This window comes from Bubalus bubalis, chromosome 3 (assembly GCF_019923935.1).
Source record: "Bubalus bubalis isolate 160015118507 breed Murrah chromosome 3, NDDB_SH_1, whole genome shotgun sequence".
Taxonomy (NCBI): domain Eukaryota; kingdom Metazoa; phylum Chordata; class Mammalia; order Artiodactyla; family Bovidae; genus Bubalus; species Bubalus bubalis.
The window spans coordinates 118,545,304-118,568,158 of record NC_059159.1 but is presented as its reverse complement, the minus strand read 5'-3'; the positions used below and the strand labels follow the sequence as shown (position 1 = coordinate 118,568,158).

The 22,855-nt window shown below is 38.4% G+C and overlaps 1 long non-coding RNA gene across 1 annotated transcript in view; it reads left to right on the top strand.

The window, feature by feature from the left end:
* Positions 1-1,680, top strand: part of LOC112583909 — a 47,720-nt gene extending 46,040 nt beyond the window's left edge. Inside the window, exon 9 of the long non-coding RNA XR_006549970.2 lies at positions 1,332-1,680. This is a non-coding gene — a long non-coding RNA (uncharacterized LOC112583909). The remainder of the gene's footprint in view (positions 1-1,331) is intronic.
* The last annotated feature ends 21,175 nt before the right edge of the window (positions 1,681-22,855 follow it).

Here is a 22,855-nt window from a genome sequence, read left to right as displayed (position 1 = left end):
TCCCCACAACTTTTTAACTCATTAACATGATAATTTGCATTAATTGATTTGCTAATGTTAAACAAACCACTCAAGGCTGGGATAAATCCAAGTTGGTTATGATGGATTAATGTATTTATATACTACTGAATTCAGTGTCCTAATCCTACATTTAGGACTTAGATAATCTATGAAACTAAATTCCAAAGTAATAGTTTTCCTTTATAACACCTTCATTGTCAGGTTATGGTATCGATATTATGCTATGCTAGCCTCCTAAAATGAAATTATGGATTGTTCCATTTCCCTTTTTATTCTCTGAAAGAGATTACTTAAGAATAGAATTATCCAACTCTTTACACATTGAGTTGAACCTGCTAGTAAAACTCTTAGACCTGAAGTTTTTAGTAAGAAGGTTAACAACACTGAATTTTTTAATAGATATAGGAGTACTACAGTTACTCCTTCTTGATTCAGTTTTGATAAGTTATGTTTTTATAAGAACTTATCCATTTCATTGAAGTTTTCAAGTTTACAGTATATTTATAATATTCTCCTATTATTCTTATTAACAATATTAATGTTCTTATATATTATTAATATTCTTATTGATCTTATTAATATTAATTAATATTGTTATTTTTAATCTTTTCTATATTTATAGTTCTGTCACTTTTTTCTTCTCTTTCTCTTGATGAATCTCATCATGGGTTTGTCTATTTTATTAGGCTTTAGGACAACCAAGGTTTGGCTTCGTTGTTCCTATTATATCTTATTTTCTGTTCACTCATTTTTGCTCTTATTTTTTGTTCTCTCCATCCATTTGATTTCTTTGAAATTATTGTTTGTTATTCTAACTTTTAAAATGAAAGATTTGCCACCTAATTTTTTAGGCTTTCTTTCTTTCTCGTAAAATCATGTAAGGCTATGCATTTACCTATAAATAAAGTTCAACTCACATCAACTCACTTATAAACATGTGGTTTTTCATTCTCATTCAGTTCTAAATATTCTATCATTTAGGTTATAATTTCTTCTTTGATCCAAGTATCATTTAGCTGTATTCTGGCAATTTCCAAACAGGTGAAGTTTTGGTAACTTGTCTCTTGTGTTGCTTTCTAATGTAATTATACTGTGGTCCCAGAACATAATCTCTTAAATTTCTTGAGATTTTTCTATATTGGTCCAATATGGATTTAATTTTTTTAGGTCTCTTGGGTATGTGTTTATAAGGGCTATGCACTCTGCAGATGTTGTATACATACATCCTTTAGCTCAAGCTTATAGATCTTTATGTTCATATGTTCAGTCATTTTATTAATAATTTCTCTTTTGGGACTTCCCTTGTCCAGTGGTTGGGAATCTGCCTTCCAATGCAGAGGACACAGGTTCAAGCCCTTGTCCAGGAATTGGTCCAGAACATGCTTCCAGACAACTGAGCCTGTGCGCCGCAACTACTGAAGCTCACGTAGTCTAGTGCCTGTGCTCCACAACAAAAGAAGCCACCACAACAAGCCCACACACTGCAGCTAGAGAGTAGCCTCTGTTTGCTAAAACTAGAGAAAGCCCATGCACAGCAATGACAAGCCCATGTACTGCATCAAAGACCCACACAGTCAGAAAATAATTTGTCTTTTGTCTATCAGTTACTAAAAAGTTATAATAAAATCTTCCATTATGATTGTGGATTGTATAAATTCATATATTTTTCATTTAATTCTGACACTTTTTAACTAAAATATAATATATATATATATATATTTAAGTAGCTACATTGCTAGGGGCATAACAATTTTAAATTGTCATATATTCCTGAAGGATATAAAATTAAAATTATATTTTTATGTGGTAACCCTCTTTATTTCCAGTAGTTTTTTTTCTCTTAGGTCTGTTTTGTCTGATGTAAACATAACTACAATAGTATTTGTCTGATATACTGCTTTCCATACACTGAGTTTCAATCTTATCACATTCTTTTATGTCAAGTATGTCCATCTTGCCATGGATGCTATGGCACTTCTCCTGTCTGTCCTCTTTATTTCTGGAACACTGATGCCACTCGGAAGCATCTTGAGAATGGGAGTCTTGTGGCATGGACTGTGCAGCAGCAGAAGGATTCCAGATTCCTGACCACTGTGTAGTCACCTTTCTACCCTTTAAAATGTACCTTTGTATGTAAGTCATCTATTTTGTGGAGAAGGCAATGGCACCCCACTCCAGTACTCTTGCCTGATCGCTACGAGTCGGACACGACCAAGCGACTTCACTTTTACTTTTCACTTTTATGCACTGGAGAAGGAAATGGCAGCCCACTCCAGTGTTCTTGCCTGGAGAATCCCAGGGACTGGGGAGCCTGGTGGGCCGCCGTCTATGGGGTCGCACAGAGTCGGACACGGCTGAAGCAACTTAGCAGCAGCAGTAGCGGCATCTACTTTGGTTTTCCCCTATGTACAGCTCAGTTTAATCTTAATCGATATTCAAACATATGGCCTGTTGAGAAACTAAAGACAAATCTAACTCAATACTGCCTAAATATATTAAAGCTCCAGTTACAAGCACTTTATCTTTTATATATATAGGTTTTAAACTTTTGCTTTTTCTAATAAAATATAGAGTCTTGAAATTTAATATTTCCAAAAGATATAGACAGATAGATAGCTAGATAGCTAAAATATTATGTTAGCTCAAAGTAGGTAGCCAGTTACTATATCAGAAAATTCGTCTTAATGGTGATGGCTTTTTAGCTGAACTTTGAACAAAAGGTAGGATCAAGACAAGGAAAAAGTGAGAAGTGTTATAGATTTACTGGGACTATTACATATGGGAGGAAAAAAATCTGAGAAGGAGAAAGTGACATATCAGTAATATTTTTTCAAATTTTAATGATTACATTTTGGAGTATTTAGAGGAGATGGCACTTGTAGGTTTGGTAAAGAGGCTTAAATTCAAATTGTTGAGGTCCCTGAATGCCAAACCTAAGAACTCTTCCTTGTTTAGGATGCATTTTAGTTGTACTGAGAAGGGCAAAACAATCCTGAAATTTGAAGAATTAATTTAAAATGTACTTCATTCAACATGTGTGATTTTGCAGAAGTCACTTAGTTTCTCAAAAATCTCAATTTTCTCTTATAAAAAGGCACTCTAATAATCTGCATAAAATTAGAAAATGCACATGGAGCATGTCCGTAAATGTTGAAGGGCTACAGGGATATAAACCATCACATTCCTTAGTTCAGGCCTTTAAAGGTTTACTGTCTAGTAAGGACACCAAGAACTGTGTCATTTAGAACAATGTGACACTTTCTACAACAGATGTTCACCCAAGTTGTACTGAGATATATACAGGAGGAACTCCTAAAAGAGTCAGGAAAAATTAGTAAAGACTATTTCAAATATGGGACTGGCATGATTGGCTGGTGTTTTAGGAAGTGTGGTCAAGGAGCATGTGAAGGGTAACTATAGTGGAAGACCGGTAAGAAATTCAGACCACAAATAGGGAAGATTTAAGGTAGTGTCACTAGATTATGGTAATTGTGGTTATATACTAATTCATTGATTTATTTTTTGCTGCAAATAGCAATTAAGCACTTGCTATGTGACAAGCAGTCTTTTAAATATTACAGATAGAAAGGTAGCTGCGTAGTAGGTAGGTAGATAAAGCAATAAATAATAAAAAAAATAAGTAGATAAAGCAATAAATAATTGTCCACTTATTGCTTATAACCTGCTTGAGAGATAGAAAACAAAGAGATGTATATGAAACAATATAAGTAGTGATGGGTAAAAGCAAGAGGAAAAAACTAGTAAGCAGATAGAAAGTAGGAGAATCACTTATTTTCGATAAGGAGATCAGGGAAGATCTCACTAAGAAGGTGGTAAGGAACAAAATATGGAAGTAAGCTACACTGGAGGATGTGCAATTCACCAACAGGGAACAGGTGAAACAAAAGTCCAAAAACAGAATGAGGGACTTCCCTGGCAGTCCAGTGGTTAAGACTCTGTGCTTCCAATGCAGGGGTGAGGGTTTGATCCCTGGTCAGTGAGCTAAGAGATCCCACATGCTGGGTGGTGTGGCCAAAAAAAAAAAAAAAGAGGAATGAGTAAGACATTTTGAAGGCCCAGCAGGAAGACCCAAATGTCCCAAGAGAGAAAAGGGAAAGTGGTAGGAATTCTAAAAGGTGACTCTAGCTGGTTCATGGAATGATGTTTGCTGCATTAGGTATATGGATTTTAGTCTAGTTGTGATGGGATTTGGAAAGTTTGAAAAAAGGAGTGATAAGATCCTTGCTCTGCAACAGAGAAGCCACTGCAATAAGATGCCTGTGGGCTGCAACTAGAGTGGCCCACACTTGCTGCAACTAGAGAAAACCAGTGCACAGCAATGAAGACCCAGCACAGTCAAAAATAAAATAAACAAAATTATAAGAAAATCACCTTTCTCAACTGGTCGTATTCCTCAGAAGGGTAGATAACTAGTATTCATTTTTGTACTTTTCAAGTATTATAGCATGTTTAATATTTCCTTTTCATTCACAATCATTGGCACACAGAATACATAGGAATTAGAACTTGGAGAGTACACTCTGTCTGGTAGAGGAGACCCAAGCCAACATGGTGAGATACGGAAAACCTAATTAGTTTTTTAAATCAAGATTTAAACTTCAAGACATAAGCCGTGAGGTCAGGAGACTATAACTGATGGGAAACGGCCAGGAGTCCAGGGAGAGAAGATACAGCTTCATTTATAATCTGGCAGGAAAAACTCTTCTGGCCATGAAGAGTTCCAGAGGATGAAGGGCTACAAAGCCAGGCCATCCAGACTGAGCAACACTGGGAACGATAAATGTTCCTGGCTGACAGCGCACCTTCGGGAAACCAGTTGGGCAAAATGCCATTGCTAGGATTCTAAGTATCTTGGAAGACCACCAAAAAAAGAAAAGAAAAAAGCTTCTTATTTTTGATTTGTAGGCACTATCAAGACGGAGTACAGAAAATTTGGTAGGTCACCACAGTCTAGATTCTTTCTAAGAAACAAGAGCATGGGAATGCCACCTGTGATGTTATTATAGTATTCAGAAGAGTACCCAGAAGGACTGTGTTGTCTCCATGGTAGGGCACTCTTCAAAGTTCAGTGAGGCAACAACCCCTAACTCCTCCTGCATTAAACTGCCTCATATCTTTTATTAAAATCCTTAATGCCATCATTTACAAATATTTGTATATATATAAGGAAAGTTATGACCAACCTAGATAGCATATTCAAAAGCAGAGACATTACTTTGCCAACAAAGGTTCGTCTAGTCAAGGCTATGGTTTTTCCTGTTGTCATGTATGGATGTGAGAGTTGGACTGTGAAGAAGGCTGAGCGCCGAAGAATTGATGCTTTTGAACTGTGGTGTTGGAGAAGACTCTTGAGAGTCCCTTGGACTGCAAGGAGATCCAACCAGTCCTTTCTAAAGGAGATCAGCCCTGGGATTTCTTTGGAAGGAATGATGCTAAAGCTGAAACTCCAGTACTTTGGCCACCTGATGCGAAGAGTTGACTCATTGGAAAAGACTCTGATGCTGGAAGGGATTGGGGGCAGGAGGAGAAGGAGACGACAGAGGATGACATGGCTGGTGGCATCACTGACCTGATGAGTCTGAGTGAACTCCGGGAGTTGGTGATGGACAGGGAGGCCTGGCGTGCTGCGATTCATGGGGTCACAAAGAGTCGGACACGACTGAGCGACTGATCTGATCTGATCTGATATTTTTTTGAAAGCATAAAATGTAGTAATTTGGCAGACACCCAGGTCAGTGTTCCTTGCTGAATTAACAGTCGCATCTTGGTGGGAAGGGGCATTTTCTACTGAGAGATGAATCATTTTGCTTTTTGATCATATGAAAGTTTCTAACTTTTATCCTGCAACTAACTGTAGAAGGAAAGAGGATGTTTTTAATGAAGAAACATACTGATTGAGGATTTCCTCTTTGCTAACCACTCCTTTATCAGTCAGAGACAGATAGCCTCATAGAGCGATGTAATCAGCCTTTAAAACAGATACTGAGGAAATTCACTAAAGGAAAGCAAAAAGATCTGGATGAGTGATTGCCCTGCCTCTAGGGTCCTATAGGGAAGTTCCTTATGCATCTATAGCTTATTTATTATTTGAACAGCTACATAGGCTGTTCATTCCACATGAAACCTTTCAACAGGCAAAAGGAATAGTCTAATAAACATCAAGAGGACATTTTCTTCCTAAAAAGAAACAAGAGACTATACAAAAAGTCTCCTGGGATGTACCTGCAGGTTATCCTGTGAGGCTGAGGCCAAGGTCAACAATATGTTAATCGTGCTCAAATTCTACACCTCAAAACCTGAAGCAATTGTTCTGTGGACAAAATGATTGATTAGGGGACACTTCGACTCGGTGTTCTAGAATGGTGTGTTGTTTTACAGTACTTCTTTCTGTAAATGAAATAATTTGGCTAGAAAATGTTGGTTCTGCACTGATATAGGAAATGTGCACCCACACAGGTGAACAAGCCTGTTATCAGAGCAGTTTTTTCAGTCCTTTATATAAGTAGTTCAATGCCTGATCAGTGATCTGGAAATGCTCTAACTGTTCCCTTACTAATATAACAAACATACTGCACCATCTTTACTTACTCATTTATGCTTTTTTTGTTGCTGCTTATGATTTTTATTTTTGAAGGGAGATGATCTAACATTAGCATAAAAATGCCTGCAACTCTTTAAAGCACAGTTATGCGAACTAACCTATACCGAGTATGTAAATATTCTCAGGTAAAACTCGTTATGTTTTTCATGACTATTTGAAAACATTGGCCTCTCTATGATCAGGGGCCTCAAGGGTCCAAGACTGTTATTTTTATTAATTTATATTTCCTGCCTACATTTGGAGAAACATTCACATGGCCAGCATTGGAAAAATACTGCAATCTGGTAAAACCTACTATCAGAATAACATTCTTACAATAATAAGAGTCAACATTTCTGTTTTTTAGTTTTGCTCTTATTTCTAATAATATGCAACCAAAAATTCCTGATAAATGTATTTCATATTTTTATAACATGTGGCTTCTTACTTTGGCTTGTAAGAATTTTTAAATATTATAAATATTAATTTATTAACTCTGCTGCTAATTGTAACAATTCTTTTCTTACTATAATAAAATGATACAGTTTATTTTCTCTAATTTTTACTTAGTCACGGCTTAAAAACTAAGCCATGCCCGTGGAGCCACCCAAGATGGGGGTATCATGGTGGAGAGGGCTGAGAGAATGTGGTCCACTGGAGAAGGGAATGGCAAATTACTTCAGTATTCTTGCCTTGAGAACCCCATGAACAATATGAAAAGGAAAAATGATAGGATACTGAAAGAGGAACTCCCCAGGTCAATAGGTGCCCAATATGCTACTGGAGATCAGTGGAGAAATAACTCCAGAAAGAATGAAGGGATGGAGCCAAAGCAAAAACAATACCCAGTTCTGGATGTGACTGGTGATAGAAGCAACGTCCGATGCTGCAAAGAGCAATATTGCATAGGAACCTGGAATGTCAGGTCCATGAATCAAGGCAAATTGGAAGTGGTCAAACAGGAGATGACAAGAGTGAACGTCAACATTCTAGGAATCAGAGAACTAAAATGGACTGGAATGGGTGATTTTAACTCAGACGACCATTATATCTACTACTGCAGGCAGGAATCCCTGAGAAGAAATGGAGTAGCCATCATGGTCAACAAAAGAGTGTGAAATGCAATACTTTGATGCAATCTCAAAAACGACAGAATGATCTCTGTTCGTTTCCAAGGGAAACCATTCAGTATCACAGTAATCCAAGTCTATGCCCCAACCAGTAACACTGAAGAAGCTGAAGTTGAATGGTTCTATGAACTTACAAGACCTTTTGGAACTAACACCCAAAAAAGATTTCCTTTTCATTATAGGGGACTGGAATGCAAAAGTAGGAAGTCAAGAAACACCTGGAGTAACAGGCAAATTTGGCCTTGGAATATGGAATGAAGCAGGGCAAAGGCTAATAGAGTTTTGCCAAGAAAATGCACTGGTCATAGCAAACACCCTCTTCCAACAACACAAGAGAAGACTCTACACATGGACATCACCAGATGGTCAACACTGAAATCAGATCAATTATATTCTTTGCAGCCAAAGATGGAGAAGTTCTATACAGTCAACAAAAACAAGACCAGGAGCTGACTGTGGCTCAGATCATGAACTCCTTATTGCCAAATTCAGACTTAAATTGAAGGAAGTAGGGAAAACCACTAGACCATTCAGGTATGACCTAAATCAAATCCCTTATGATTATACAGTGGAAGTGAGAAATAGATTTAAGGGACTAGATCTGATAGAGTGCCTGATGAACTATGGTCTGAGGTTCGTGCCATTGTACAGGAAACAGGGATCAAGACCATCCCCATGGAAAAGAAATGCAAAAAAGCAAAATGGCTGAGGAGGCCTTACAAAGAGCTGTGAAAAGAAGAGAATCAAAAAGCAAAGGAGAAAAGGAAAGATATAAACATCTGAATGCAGAGTTCCAAAGAATAGCAAGAAGAGATAAGAAAGCCTTCCTCAGTGATCAACACAAAGAAATAGAGGAAAACAACAGAATGGGAAAGACTAGAGATTTCTTCAAGAAAATTACAGATACCAAGGGAGCATTTCATGCAAAGATGAGCTCGATAAAGGACAGAAATGATATGGACCTAACGGAAGCAGAAGATATTAAGAAGAGGTGGCAGGAATACACAGAAGAACTGTACAAAAAAGATATTCACGAACCAAGATAATCACCATGATGTGATCACTGACCTAGAGCCAGACATCCTGGAATGTGAAGTCAAGTGGGCCTTAGAAAGCATCACTATGAACAAAGCTAATAGAGGTGATGGAATTCCAGTTGAGCTATTTCAATCCTGAAATATGATGCTGCGAAAGTGCTGCACTCAATATGACAGCAAATTTGGAAAACTCAGCAGTGGCAACAGGACTGGAAAAGGTCAGCTTTCATTCCAATCCCTAAGAAAGGCAATGCCAGAGAATGCTCAAACTACCGCACAATTGCACTCATCTCACACGCTAGTAAAGTAATGCTCAAAATTCTCCAAGCCAGGCTTCAGCAATACGTGAACCGTGAACTTCCAGATATTCAAGCTGGTTTTAAAAAAGGCAGAGGAACCAGAGATCAAATTGCCAACATCCGCTGGATCATAGAAAAAGCAAGAGAGTTCCAGAAAAACATCTATTTCTGCTTTATTGACTATGCAAAGCCGTTGACTGTGTGGATCACAATAAACTGTGGAAAATTCTGAAAGAGATGGGAAATCCAGACCACCTGACCTGCCTCTTGAGAAACCTATATGCAGGTCAGGAAGCAACAGTTATAATTGGACATAGAACAACAGACTGGTTCCGAATAGGAAAAGGAGTACATCAAGGCTGTATATTGTCACTCTGCTTATTTAACTTATATGCAGAGTACATCATGAGAAATCCTGGGCTGGAAGAAGCATAAGCTGGAATCAAGATTGCTGGGAGAAATATCAATAACCTCAGATATGCAGATGACACCACCCTTATGGCAGAAAGTGAAGAGGAACTAAATAGCCTCTTGATGAAAGTGAAAGAGGAGAGTGAAAAAGTTGGCTTAAAGCTCAACATTCAGAAAACGAAGATCATGGCATCTGGTCCCATCACTTCATGGGAAATAGATGGGGAAACAGTGGAAACAGTGTCAGACTTTATTTTTCTGGGCTCCAAAATCACTGCAGATGGTGACTGCAGCCATGAAATTAAAAGACACTTACTCCTTGGAAGGAAAGTTAGGACCAACCTAGATAGCATATTAAAAAGCAGAGACATTACTTTGACAACAAAGGTCCATCTAGTCAAGGCTATGATTTTTCCTGTGGCCATGTATGGATGTGAGAGTTGGACTGTGAAGAAAGCTGAGTGCTGAAGAATTGATGCTTTTGAACTGTGGTGTTGGAGAAGACTCTTGAGAGTCCCTTGGACTGCAAGGAGATCCAACCAGTCCATCCTGAAGGAGATCAGCCCTGGGATTTCTTTGGAAGGAATGACGCTAAAGCTGAAACTCCAGTACTTTGGCCACCTCATGCGAAGAGTTGACTTTTGGAAAAGACTGTGATGCTGGGAGGAATTGGGGGCAGGAGGAGAAGGGGACGACAGAGGATGAGATGGCTGGATGGCATCACTGACTCAATGGACATGAGTCTGAGTGAACTCTGGGAGTTGGTGATGAACACGGAGGCCTGGCGTGCTGCGATTCATGGGGTCTCAAAGAGTCGGACACAACTGAGCGACTGAACTGAACGGAACTGAATTTTTACTTCCTCTGTTTTTCCCATAAGCAGTTCTTTTCTCTCCATAAATTGATTAAATATTGCATATGTCTTCTTCTAGATGTCTTAATTTGCATTTAGCCCTTTACTGTAATTTATTTTAGTGTGTATTATAAACTGAGACTTTACCATCATATTTTCTCCATAGATAACCTATTTATCTATAAAATGTATAGACTTTCTTATAATTCATCTCTTCCCTATTAGGCTGTAATGCTTTTTTATCATATGAATTTTTTATATATTCTATAATCTTTCTTATGCATGGATATTCAGGTCTGTTCTCAAAGTATAGTTTTAAATTATTGGATTTTAAAATTTTATATTAATTTATTCAGCAAACAGATTACTATGTGCTAAGATTTTTATAAGAAATTTGAAAATTAATAACATGTTTCTATAAATTCTGTCAATTAAGACCACTATCTTTATTTAACAAATCAGGAAACTTGGGCACAGGGAAATTAAATAAGTACTCGAGGTCTCATTACAGGCCAGAAGCTGACTGAAAATTCATAGTCTTAATCAGTTCACTCTGCTTCTATTACAGATATCATACTCATATCAGAATGATAGAAGACAGAAAAAGAAGAATATATGGGGTCACATGACTGAGCAGCTGACCATATATGCATATATGAAGCTGCTGCTGCTAAGTTGCTTCAGTCGTGTCCGACTCTGGGCGACCCCCATAGACGGCAGCCCACTAGGCTCCTCTGTCCCTGGGATTCTCCAGGCAAGAACACTGGAGTGGGTTGCCATTTCCTTCTCCAATGCATGAAAGTGATAAGTGAAAGTGAAGTTGCTCGGTCCTGCCCGACTCTTAGCGACCTCATGGAATGCAGCCTACCAGGTTCCTCCGTCCATGGGATTTGCCAGGCAAGAGTACTGGAGCGGGAGCCATTGCCTTCTCCTATATGAAGCTATTGATAGCTAAAAAAGCAACAACAAATAACAGCCGGAACACACTTGAATCTCTCTAAATAGAATCTCCATAGTAGCTATGGTGCTAAGCTTAGCTTCAAACTGACTCTGCCTCTCCCTCCTGCAAAAGGAAGAATCTGTTGGTTTCAGAGTTAAAGACGGAATCAAGCAATATACTTCAGGGGTCCTTTTGCTAGGGAAGTGAAGTTGCTCAGTAGTGTCCGACTCTTTGCGACCCCATGGACTATAGCCCACTGGGCTACTCCATCCATGGAATTTTCTAGGCAAGAGTACTGGAGTGGGTTGCCATTTCCTTCTCCAGGGGATCTTTCTGACCTGGGATCGAATCTGGGTCTCCTTCACTGCAGGCAGATGCTTTACCATCTGAGCCACCAGAGAATCCATTGGCCAAAAATCTCCATAAGACTACCTTCTAAGTGTTATTTAATAGTTTACATATTTCTTCTTCAAAAACACATCCCTTCCTCCCTCTCTCTCTCACCCCCATATGAGGTTTTGTTTCACCATAAGTTTATTTCCCAGAGAGTTATGAATTACTTATATTTTTAAAAACTTAACTGCATACTTTTGTGAAAAGGACTCTGACTGCCTTTGCACAACATTAACAAAACCCCCCCCAAAGTTATGATCACCTTTCATAAAAATGAAAGTGCAGGACCTTTTGCTCCGAAATTATTAAGAATTTGAAGATGGTGACAGTGGAGCATTAAACTAAGCCCTGGGCCCCTCCACATGTGGATTCTGTGAGATAGCCCAGGTCTTGTCCACTCTTATTGTGTGTGTGCTCAGTCATGTCTAATTCTGTGCATCCCCTTGGACTGTGGCCCACCAGGCTCCTCTGTCTATGGGATTCTCCAGTCAAGAATACTGGAACAGATTGCCATTTCCTACTCTGGGGATCTTCCCTAACCAAGGATCAAATCTGCATCACTTGTGTCTCCTGCATTGGCAAGTAGATTCTTTACCAGTGGGCCATCTGGGAAGCCCTTGATAGCTCAGGTCACGTGTCCATGAAACCATGCAGTAGACAAGTGTCAAATTAGACAATTAACGTTTAGATTAATCAATTCAACTTAAAATATATCTGCACAAAAATAAACTGAACTAGTTCTGTTAAAATGGTGAGTGTAACTTTTAGAATCAGATAGAGTTGAAAATTATAACTTTCAGAATATGATATTTATATATAATTCATGAATGACAGTTTACCCACCTATGTTTTAGCTTTATTCAACTCTATGGTTCCTGTGTTAATAATGCTTAATTCTAGAGTTACTGTTTACTTTGAGACTAATTAATAATGATAAAACCATTATCAGGGCTTTTCTGGTGGTCCAGTGATTAAAAATTCACCTTGCAATATAGGGGACACTGGTTCCATCTCTTTTCTGGGAAGATCCCACATGCCTCAGGGCAATTAAGCCTGCAAGCCACAACTACTGAGCCTGTATGCTAAAACTGCTGAAGCCTGGCATGCCTAGAGCCCATGTTCCACAATGAGAGAAGCCACTGCAGTGAGAAGTCCGCACACCACAACTAGAGAGTAGCCCCACTCACTGCAACTAGAGAAAGCCCATGTGCAGCAACAAAGACTCAGCACAGCCAAAAATTAATAAACAAATATTTCTAAAACAAAATCATGAAATTCAGGTAGAAAGAATGCTCCATAAAAACAAACCATTCTAGTTCTGTGAAAAATGCCACTGGTATTTTTGATATGGGTTGCACTGAATCTGTAGATTACTTTGAGTAGCTCAGTTCAGTTCAGTTTAGTTGCTCAGTCGTGTCCGACTCTTTGAGACCCCATGGACTGCAGCACGCCAGGCTTCCCTGTCCATCACCAGCTCCCGGAGTCTACTCAAACTCATGTCCATTGAGGCGGTGATGTCATCCAATCATCTCATCCTCTGTCGTCCCCTTCTCCTCCTGCCCTCGATCTTTCCCAGCATCAGGGTCTTTTCAAATGAGTCAGCTCTTCGCATCAGGTGGCCAAAGTATTGGAGTTTCAGCTTCAACATCAGTTCTTCCAATGAACACTCAGAACTGATCTCCTTTAGGATGGACTGGCTGGATCTTCTTGCAGTCCAAGGGACTCTCAAGAGTCTTCTCCAACACCACAGTTCGAAAGCATCAATTCTTCGGTGCTCAGCTTTCTTTATATTCTAACTCTCACATCCATATATGACTACTGGAAAAACCATAGCCCTGACTAGGCAGACCTTTGTTAGCAAAGTTGGCAAAATATTTCTTTGAGTAGTATGGTCATTTTAAGAATATTGCACCTTCCAATCTAAGAACATGGTGTATCTCTCCATCCATTTGTGTCTTCTTCAGTTTCTTTCATCAGTATCTTATAGTTTTCTGAATAGAGGTTTTTGTCTCCTCAGGCATGCTTATTGCTAGTTATTTTATTCTTTTTTGATGCAGTTTTAGTTTGTTATTAGTGTAGAGAAATATAACAGATTTCTGTATATTAATTTTGTATCCTGCAAATTTACCAGATTCATTGATGAGCTCTAGTAGTTTCCTGATGTTATCTTTAGTGTTTTCTATGTGTAGTGTCATGTCATCTGCACACAGTAACAGTTATACTTTTCCAATTTGGATTCTTTTTATTACTTTTTCTGACTGTTGTGACTAGGACTTCCAATAGTATGTTGAAGAAAAGTGGCAACAATGAGCATCCTTGTCTTGTTCTGATCTTAAAGGAAATGCTCTCAGCTTTTTCATCATGAGTTTAGCTGTGGGTTTGTCATCTATGGCCTTTATTATGTTAAGTTGTGTTCCCTCTATGCCCGATATCTGGAGTGCTTTTTTTTAATCAAAAATGGTTGTTAAGTTTTATTGAAAGCTTATCCTCTGTTTATTGAGATGATAATATGGTTTTTATTCTTCAACTAATAATTTTAAACTTGGTATCAAAATGCAAAAGACTCCAAATAGCCAAACAATTTTGAGAATGAATCATAAACTGGAGAAATGATGCACCCTGACTTCAGACTATACTCCAAAATTATAGTAATCAAAACAGTATTGTACTGGCACAAAAACAGGCACATAGATCAATGGAATGGAATAGAGAGCCCAGAAATAAACTCACACTTATGATCAATTAATTTACAACAAAGGAAGCAAGAATATACAATGGAGAATAGTCTCCTCATTATCTAATATCATATAAAAAAAGAAAGTCAAAATGGATTAAAGACCTAAATTTAAGATTAGATACTTTAAAACTCCTACAGGAAAACAGGCAGTACACTCGGACATAAATTAGAACAGTATTTTTTGGATCTCTCTGCTAAAGCAAAGGAAATAAAAACAAAAGTAAACATATGGGATCTAATCAAACTTAAAAGTTTTGCACAGCAAAGCAAACCACTGACAAAATGAAAATTAAACCTACTAAATGGGAGAAAAAATTGCAAATTATTTAACTGTAAGTGGTTAATATAAAATATATATAAATAGCCCATACAACTCAGCATCATCATCAAAAATAAAAAAATGGGCAGAAGAACTGAACAGACATTTCTCCAAGGAGGAAATACAGATGGCCAATAGGCACCTGGAAAGATGTTCAACACTGCTAATCATTACAGAAATGCAAATCAAAACCACAATGAGATCACCTCAAACCTGTCAGAATGTCTATCATCAAAAAGACCATGAATAACAAATGATAGCAAGGATGTAGAGAAAGGGAGCCTCTGTACCCTGCTGCTGGGAATATAAATTGATACAGCCAGTTCAGAAAAGAGAATGGAGGTTTCTCAAAAAAGCTAAAATAGAACTACCATATGAGCTAGAAATTCTACTCCTGGGTGGGTATACATGTTAAAACAACAAGACAACAACACTACACACACAAACATGAAATTTGAAAAGATACATGTACTGTAATGTTCATAGTAGCATTATTTACAATTGCCAAGATATGAAAGCAAATTGTTCATCAACAGATGAATGGATAAAGACACTGTGGTATTTATATACAAGGGAACACTCCTAAGCCATAAAAAAGAATGAAATTTTAACATTTGAAGCAACATGGATGGACTTGGAGGCATTATGCTGAGTGAAGTCAGACACAGAAAGACAAATACTACATGGTATCACTTACATGTGGAATCACAAAGTACAATAAAATAGTGAATATAACAAATCAGATGCCAACTCATAGAGCTAGAGATCAAACCAGTGGTTACCAGGGCAGGAGCAGTGATAGGAGGGATAACATAGGAATAGATTAAGAAGCACAAACTATTGTATATAAAATAAGCTATAAGAATACATTATATAACATAAAAATATAGCCAATATTTGTAATAATTATAAATGGAGTATGACCTTTCAAAATTGTGAATCAGTATATTATATGCCTGTAACATATAATATTGTACATGAACTATACTTCAATTAAAGAAAAGAAACTATTTAGATAAGGAGGCAGCGCTTTATTTCTTGTTAGTCTATCACTACAAAAGGCAGAGTTCTGTAATACATAGTTTCCTGGGCATATTTCTAGGAGAAGTAAAAAATTCCTAATTCAAGTCTCAATACAGACTTAGGAACACTGATGCCCTGAGATACCTCACCAAAGCATTTTATCTGCAGCAGCAAATATGCAAATGTAGTAACATATTTGAAGTTAGTAATCAGATGTAAACTTTAATAGTACAAGCTAAGAACTAAAGCCTTATCCTGATTGGTAGTTCTTATCTGTAAGATGGGATACCATGTAACTCTAGGCTTTCAGTGGATGTAAATTACATGTCAAGTAACTGTGCCCCAATCCTCTGATAAGGAGAGCGAGAATGCTTAGATAAGAAAGAGAGTAGGCAGATAAGGGAGAGCAAATAAGAGAAAAGAACACAAGAGACTTAAACCACCAGGCTGAGGTTTTCTGTTTAAATACCATGCCATTCAATTTCTGAGAAAAGCAAGCTATTGGAATGAAGAATCCAGGCAAAAGACACAAGTGAGTAGCCAGAGATCTGGATTTTAATTCAAGGGCTTCTATTAGGTACCAATGTGTCCTTGTGTTAATTTTCTCTTTACCTCAGCTTCAGTTTCCTCTTATGTAAAGTGAAGGATTTAGGGTAGAACACTTTCCAAGACTTTGATAGTTCAAAATGTATGTATCTAGTTTGCTTAAAAATTAGATAATTTTGTAGCAAACGTTCCTGACTTTTCTTAGCTGTCTCTGGAAAACCCATTGACATCTACTTTGTCTAATATTCACTGATCACCTGTTTGATCCAGATACTTGGTGCTAAGTTCTAGATATACAGTGGCGATTAAAACACAGGCCTTACATCTATGTAAGATTAGTGAATCATGTATTTTCACATTGGAATAAGAGGGAAAAGATCATATCTTTTTCCCACTAACTACTAATATTCTCTTTTTTTTTTTTAACTTTTTTTTGTTTTGTTTTAGGGTATGGTTGATTAACAATGTTGTGATAGTTACAGGTAAACAGCGAGGGGACTCAGCCATACATATACATGTATCCATTCTCCCCTAAACTCCCCACCCATCCAGGTTGCCACATAACATTGAGCAGAGTTCGAACTGATATTCTTGACAAAAAGGTACAGATTGTCAGTGCTATAATTCTATATAAGGTATTGATAAAGGGCAGGACCCCTGTGGGACTCCTGGGCATGAAGGCCTTATTGTCTCCCATTTCTCGTGGGCAAGGCTCCATCCTCCATGACCTTCTCTGAGTTTCAAAGGGCTGAACAGTTCCAAATCAAGGGAGAAGGATTAAAGGACCAGAAAGGCTCATCAGATGAGGAGATTGGACCACCTAAGACCCTGAATACAACCTAATCTTGTCAGCAATCTCACCCTTTTGAATCTTTGTAGAAGAATCTGAATGTGAGATTATTACTTGTTGTTCACTAGCTCAGTTGCATCAGGATCTTTGTGAGCCCATGGATTGAAGCAAACCAGGCTTCCCTGTCCTTTATAATCTCCCCGAGTTTGCTCAAACTCATGTCCATTGACTTAGTGATGCCATTCAACCATCTCAGCTTCTGTTGCCCCCTTCTTCTGCCCTCAATCTTTCCCAGCATCAAGGTCTTTTCCAATGAGTCAGCTCTTCGCATCAGGTTGCCAAAGTATTGGAGCTTCAGTTTCAGCATCAGTTCATTATTCAGGATTGATTTCCTTTAGGATTGACTGGATCTTTATCACACATCCCTGCCTTACTATATAACCTCTTGCTACTCACCAGGGAGGAAGGTACAGGTCTTGAGGCACTAGCCTACTGTGTTGCCTTCTTTGCCTGGCAAAGTAATAAAGCCTCTCTTTCTTTCCCCTCCATAAGTCTGTCTCTGTACTCTTATTCAGCACTGGTACACAGAGAGCCAAGATTGTGGCATCAGTATCCTATCTATAAGGTTTTTTTTTTTTTTTTCTTTTTAAAGTATGTGGAGCTTGAAATTAAGATCTAGGATCTGATACTTGCTCTTTAAGGTCAAAGGATGGATCCACATTCTTTCACATTGGAACCGGACAGAGTGAAAGCACTATGCTTTTTAAGAAATAATGATTCAGTCTTCTAAATGAAACTGAAGAGAATGATACATTTAGAGAATTAAAATGCACTCTATAACTAGACAGTCAATTAAGCTGGCAAAGTAGGAAACCTAAAATGATTCGAAATTGAGTCCTTGAATTTCGGAGCAAGAAGCCCCTTCAGAGTTACTCTATTTTAACCCCCCTCATTTTATGGATGAGAAAACTAATATTCAGAGAGGTTATGTGTCTTTGGCAAAGCCATCCAGCTGGTAAATGTGGGAACCAGGATTCTATAATAGGTGTCCTCTCTACATATGTAGTTTTTAAATGGGTAACTCAATATTATGATGAAATATATATTAATGTAAGCTTGGCATCTGATGTGCTAGAAGGCATCACACAGTCTGTGTACAGGAAGTTAGATAAAAATGCTGCCCTGATTAAAAGTCTTCTCTGAAACATCTAAGAAGAAAGAACACTTTTTTCCTTCACATAATCAAGATTAGTCCTTTAACAGTATAGAAACCACATGTAACGCTAGAGGGATGAATTCTGGAGTTCCTGTTCTATTAACTAATGAGGCAGTGATAGCCTATTAAGATTATTTGATTCCTTAAAGGGTCCAGAAGTTTATTTTCTTAAATTTATATACCACCTCTATGAAACTTTAAGCTTCTAGAAAGCTAGAAAAAAAAATCTAACAATGACACAAATTTATGTTTACCAATCAAATGAGGATATCAAGTATTTTAATTCCAAATTGTTCTCTGGAAAGATCTCGAATGTAATGCTGCATGCAATGCTGACATGGCCTCTGAAAAACAGGGGGATAATAAATCTATCACTATTTAAAATGTTTTTATTATACTTCTAAATAAAAATCTAACAAAATAAAAGGAAAAAATCAGGGAAAACTTTAATTTATGCTAATTATTTGGGTTTTTTTTTCAGATGATCTACCCTGGGTTGAGGGCTTCCCTGGTGTCTCAGACAGTAAAGAATTTGCCTGCAATGTGGGAGACCTGGGTTTGATCCCTGGGTTGGGGAGAACTGGAGAAGGGCAAGGCAACCCACTCCAATATTCTTGCCTGGAGAATCTCATGGACAAAGAGGAGCCTGGCGGGCTATAGTCCATGGGGTCACAGAGTCAGACACAACTGAGCAACTTTCACTTCATACTTCACTTTACCCTGGGTTGAACCAAAGGACCATAAAAGTTAAAACTGTATTCTATACCCTTGGTCATAAACGTTAACTTTAAGTAACAACTTCAACCCATTTTCTTTCTTAATTACAAATAAGGTCATGAAAACCACTTCAAATAATCCTCACAACTTTGCAGATATTGCTGATGACCAAAGCTGTCACCAGGTAAGATAATATAAAGAAGAGAGATCATTTTCCTACTGGCTTTCTTTATAAGGGGCTTCCCTGGAAGCTCAATCAGTAAAGAATCTGCCAGCAGCGCAGAAGACCCAGATTCGATCCCTGGGTCGGAATCCCCTGCAGAAAGAAATGGCAACCCTCTTCAGCATTTCTTGACTGTAAAATCCTATTGACAAAGGAGCCTGGTGGGCTATAGTCTATGGGGTCACAAGAGTCGGACATGAGTTAGCAACTAAACCACATAAGGGCAGAATTGTATAGATATTTGAGAGGGAATGTGTTTTTGCTGTGGCTCCAGTAATTGCTTCTAAGCTGGAGGGGGCCTAACTGACAAGAATAGTTTGTTCTAGAACTGTAATTTTGGGTTTGGGAAGTCATATTTTCAGTATCCTATGCTATAGGCCCTGTTGCTATGTCTGTAAAGCATAAATTATGAGAGCAGATATATAAGTTCATATTGTCCTGTCTCTTTATTTTATAGTTGAGGAAATTGAGGCCCAGCAATATAATATGTCACACTCCTGGACACATAGCTCATTTCTAGCTCTATCCAAATTAAGTCTAGATTAAACTCAGTTAGGTGCTTTGGCAGGCTGAATCACAGTCCCCTAAGAATATCCATGTCCTATTCCCCAGAATCTAGGAATATTTTACTTATGTAGTAAAATGAACATTGTAGAAGTGATTATGTTAAAGATCTTGAGATGGAGAGCTTTCCTGGATTTTCAAGGCAAATCTGATAAAATCACAAGAGTTCTCATGAGAGGAAGGTAGGGGGATAAGAATCAGTAATAGGAGACATAGAGATGAAAGTGAGATTGACACAAGGCAGGGGCCCTGGGCCAGAGTTCAGGCAAGTTCTACCAGGTGAAGGCAAGGAAACAGATTCTCCTCAAAAGCCTCCAGAGGGATCGCACCCCTGACGACACCTTAATTTTCAACATCTGACCTTCAGATCTGTGCTAACAACACATCTGCACTATTTTAAGCCACTAATTTCTGGTAACAAAATTTATCCAGGGGCTTTCTCTACAGCATCCCATTCCTATCATCTTGCATCCATGCTGTATGTTTTTAAATGTCTTACTGTCTATATTCCCAGATATCTAGATATCCTTAAAGACAGGCATAATATGTTATTCATCTCTGAATATCTTGCTTTTTCAGAGTTGAATAGATATTGAATAAATTATCAAATACTCCTAATGCTGACATTTACTAAAATACATCTAAACACCACTCATGAGATGGATCTGCCTACTACTCAACAAATCTTTTGCTGAGAGCTTTTTATGCATAAACTTCCCTGGTGGCTCAGACGGTAAAGCGTCTGTCTACAATGTGGGAGACCTGGGTTCAATCCCTGGGTCGGGAAGATCCCCTGGAGAAGGAAATGGCAACCCACTCCAGTACTCTTGCTTGGAAAATGCCATGGATAGAGGAGCTTTGTAGGCTGTAGTCCATGGGGTCTCGAAGAGTCAGACACGACTGAGCGACTTCACTTCTTCTTCTTTTATGTATAAAGTGCTGTGAATTATATATATATACACACACACACTATATGAAAACTTGGGCAGCCCCATCTTTTTGTGAAAACTTTAATCACTGAAATTTGTTACAAGATGACAAGACAACCCAAATTGATTAACTTTGAACTAGACCATGATTTTAAATTCAAAGGGGATTTGATGCAATGCAAGTGGGACTGATTCTCAAAGAAAATCCATTTCATACCTTGGCTGCTCAGATCCTATGAATCCTTTTTCCTTTGTTTACAGTTTTTTTTTTTATTTTATTTATTTATTTTTAAACTTTACAATATTGTATTAGTTTTGCCAAATATCGAAATGAATCGGCCACAGGTATACATGTGTTCCCCATCCTGAACCCTCCTCCCTCCTCCCTCCCCATACCATCCCTCTGGGTCATCCCAGTGTACCAGCCCCCAGCATCCAGTATCGTGCATTGAACCTGGAGTGGCGACTCGTTTCATACATGATATTATACATGTTTCAATTATACAGTTTTAAGAATGTTTCAGCCACACTTAATACTAAATAAAACTTAAAATGTTTTCCTTCTCAGAAGGAAATGACCCAAATCATGTCCATTTTTCCACCCAGGCCTATACTCATTATCTCTGGGAAATGTGGTTAGGCCTGAATGTGATTTCATGACCCCAAACCTGGACTACAGTGAAAAATTTAACCATCCCTGCAAGCATAAAATAACAACCCACTCCTAGCACTCTTGCGTGGAAAATCGCACGACCAGAGGAGGCTTGGAGGTGGCAGTCTATGGGGTCACAAAGAATTGCACATGATTGAATGACTAAGCACACACACATAATACAAAGGTGAAGCAAAAAGGGGAAGTTCACAGTTAAATTCCTACCACTGGGTAAAGGGAAGAAGGTTAAAAAACAAACAAAAAAGCACACTACTGGGGAAGGATGCTCGTCATGGCATAGATTTCCCACCAGTTTGACTACATAAGGTTCCTCCGATTGAGAAAAATTGTCATCCTTGAGACAAGTATAGGGGAGAAATTTTTTTCTGGGGTCTGCCCTGCTGTACTAACCTACACATTTTGGCAATTGGTGGCCTAAGGATTGTCATTCAATTTTAAAATCACAGGTCCCTGCTTGTTACTCATTTTAAAAGTGAGCTAATTTGTTTGATTTCACGGGATTATATGCTAGAAATTTTGTTGTTCCATGGTCTTTAGATTTGATAAAGACCTGTTTAATATCCTACCATCTCAAAGTAGTACTTAGCTGGAATCCAATCACACTTGCTTATGTACAAAGGGAATTTGCTGATTCAAATAACTGGGTCCCATCTGGCCCAAGCATCTCCTACAACCACAAGGAGAAGTAGCACTGTGGAGTTGTAAAGAGCAGTGACTCTAGAGCTAAACTAACTGGGGTTAGGTTCCAACTCCCCCATCTACCAGCATTATCAGTTCAGTTCAGTTCATTTGCTCAGTCATGTCCGACTCGTTGAGACCCCATGAACTGCAGCACACCAGGCCTCCCTGTCCATCACCAACTCCCGGAGTTCACCCAAACTCATGTCCATCAAGTCGGTGATGCCATCCAGCCATCTCATCCTCTGTCGTCCCCTTCTCCTCCTGCCCTCAATCCCTCCCAGCATCAGAGTCTTTTCCAAAGAGTCAACTCTTTGCATCAGGTGGCCAAAGTATTCAGCTTTAGCATTAGTCCTTCCAATGAACACCCAGGACTGATTTCCTTTACAATGGACTGGTTGGATCTCTTTGCAGTCCAAGGGACTCTCAAGAGTCTTCTCCAACACCACAGTTCAAAAGCATCAACTCTTCAGCACTCAGCTTTCTTCACAGTCCAACTCTCACATCCATACATGACCACTTGAAAAACCATAGCCTTGACTAGATGGACCTTTGTTGTCAAAGTAATGTCTCTGCTTTTGAATATGCTATCTAGGTTGGTCATAACTTTTCTTCCAAGGAGTAAGCGTCTTTTAATTTCATGGCTGCAATCACTATCTGCAGTGATTCTGGAGCCCCAAAAAATAAAGTCTGACACTGTTTCCACTGTTTCTCCATCTATTTCACATGAAGTGATGGGACCAGATGCCATGATC